Raw genomic sequence first — 2,500 nt, 5'->3', positions numbered from 1 at the left:
GTCAATCCTCACTGTGTCCGGGCCGGGTGAGATTCCCCGTGTTGAGTCAAATTAAGCCGCAGGCTCCACGCCTGGTGGTGCCCTTCCGTCAATTCCTTTAAGTTTCAGCTTTGCAACCATACTTCCCCCGGAACCCAAAGACTTTGGTTTCCCGCAAGCTGCCGGGGAGGTCGTCAAACTAACGCCCCCCGATCGCTGGTTGGCATCGTTTATAGTCAGAACTAGGACGGTATCTGATCGTCTTCGAACCTCTGACTTTCGCTCTTGATTAAAGAAAACATTCTTGACAAATGCTTTCGCAGTCGTTCGTCTTGCGCCGATCCAAGAATTTCACCTCTAACGGCACAGTACGAATGCCCCCGTCCGTCCCTCTTAATCATTACCTCGCGCTCCGAAAACCAACAAAATAGAACCGAGGTCCTATTCCATTATTCCATGCACCATTATTCAGGCGAGCCGCCTGCTTTGAACACTCTAATTTTTTCAAAGTAAACGTCCCGGCCGCCGCCGACACTCAGTCAAGGGCACCGGCGGAGCGCCGGGGGAGAGGGCCAGGTGCGGCCAGTGCACGCCTTGCGACGGACCGGCCGCCTGCGCCCAACGTCCAACTACGAGCTTTTTAACCGCAACAACTTAAATATACACTTTTGGAGCTGGAATTACCGCGGCTGCTGGCACCAGACTTGCCCTCCAATGGATACTCGTTAAAGGTTTTAAAGTGTGCTCATTCCAATTACAGGGCCTCGTTTAGAGTCCTGTATTGTTATTTTTCGTCACTACCTCCCCGCGTCGGGAATGGGTAATTTGCGCGCCTGCTGCCTTCCTTGGATGTGGTAGCCGTTTCTCAGGCTCCCTCTCCGGAATCGAACCCTGATTCCCCGTCACCCGTAAGAACCTCGGTAGGCCGATACCCTACCGACGAAAGTTGATAGGGCAGACACTTGAATGATCCGTCGCCGGTGCGAGACCGTGCGATCCGCTGAGTTATCCAGAGTCACCAACACGTGTCGGGCGCGACGCGAGGCCGGCCCGGTCGGTTTTTGGACTGATAAATGCACGCCCGCCGCGAGGCAGGCGCCTGCCGCATGTATTAGCTCTAGATTTTGTACAGGTATCCACGTACGATGTACGATCAAATGAACCATAACTGATTTAATGAGCCATTCGCAGTTTCACTGTACGAGAGCGCGTACTTAGACTTGCATGGCTTAATCTTTGAGACAAGCATATGACTACTGGCAGGATCAACCAGGTAGCTACGAGAGCTGGGCTGGGCGGCACGAGGCCGCCGCCTTTTCACGCACCGGGTCCGACGCCCGCGAGGACGCGACCCACCGACCGACACTCTTTGCTTGGTTCGCCGCGCGAACTCGGAAAACCGTCACCGACGCCGGCAGCGCCGACCGCAGTCGAAAACGAGAGCGGGTCGGCGTATGCTCACCGGCGAGGCTGGCAACTGTAACGAACGCTTGCGATGGGACACCCCGTGAAAGCGACCGGCGTCGTACGAGCAGCAGCACATCTGCTCAGCGAGCCGCGCGCCTACAGGCGGTAGAAAACGCACGCGAGCGCGTTTCACCCATCCAGTGTGGGTTGCCCCACATAGTAGGGCTGGAACGGTTCTGCGTCCACCGCGAGACACCCACTTCCTCGTGACGCACGAAACTCGCTCGGGTCTCCTGCAGGTTTGTTTGTTTGTCTGTCCGTCCGCGCGCGCTGGTTTACAAGGCGGCCACCTTGGGCGAGTGCGAGCCGCGGGTGTGCGACGCCAACACGCCAACGACACACAACTCTTCAGAGAAAATCCGTCGTTTTTCCTCATTGGCGTGTCCCTGTACGTTCGCGCGTCCAGGGTCCAGGCCTCGCCGGGCGGCCGCGCGTTTTCGCGCGTCCGATGTTTGAAACGAGGCCCGCGCGTACTGCGAATGCGTGTGACAGGCCTTCAGCAACAGGCCATCAGCCAACGACCGTTGATTGGCACTTTGTAAAAAATTGGGACTCTGTCGTTTTTTTGCCCGGCCATTTCGCTGGCCCTGTACATTTGGGCGGCCAGTAGAGTGACCCTGTACATTCGCGCGGCCTAGGTTGTGGGCTCGCCGGCCGGCCGCGCGGATTCGTGTACTCGATGTTTGAAACAAGGTGCGCGCGCGCTGCGAATGCGTGTGGCAGGCCTGCAGCCACAGGCCATCAGCCAACGACCGTTGTTTGGCACTTTGAAAGAAATTGGGACTCTGTCGTTTTTTTGCCCGGCCATTTCGCTGGCCCTGTACATTTGGGCGGCCAGTAGAGTGGCCCTGTACATTTGCGCGGCCAGCGTCCAGGCCTCGCCGGCCGGCCGCGCGGATTCGCGTACTCGATGTTTGAAACAAGGTGCGCGCGCACTGCGAATGCGTGTGGCAGGCCTGCAGCAACAGGCCATCAGCCAACGACCGCCGTTTGGCACTTTGAAAAAATTTGGGACTCTGTCACTTTTTTGGCTCGCGCGAGTGAGAATGTACAG

General features: G+C 57.4%; 1 non-coding gene across 1 annotated transcript in view; it reads right to left on the bottom strand.

Moving 5' to 3' along the window:
* The window catches only part of LOC145887896 (small subunit ribosomal RNA), a 1,824-nt gene extending 569 nt beyond the window's left edge, over window positions 1-1,255 (bottom strand). The window contains exon 1 of the ribosomal RNA XR_014399375.1: window positions 1-1,255. This exon is cut by the window's left edge and continues 569 nt beyond it. This is a non-coding gene — a ribosomal RNA (small subunit ribosomal RNA).
* Window positions 1,256-2,500: the final 1,245 nt, after the last annotated feature.

Source organism: Ascidia mentula, chromosome 1, assembly GCF_947561715.1.
Source record: "Ascidia mentula chromosome 1, kaAscMent1.1, whole genome shotgun sequence".
In the NCBI taxonomy this organism is placed as follows: domain Eukaryota; kingdom Metazoa; phylum Chordata; class Ascidiacea; order Phlebobranchia; family Ascidiidae; genus Ascidia; species Ascidia mentula.
Note: the sequence above shows the minus strand (reverse complement) of the source record. Positions and strands in the feature narration are given on the sequence as shown.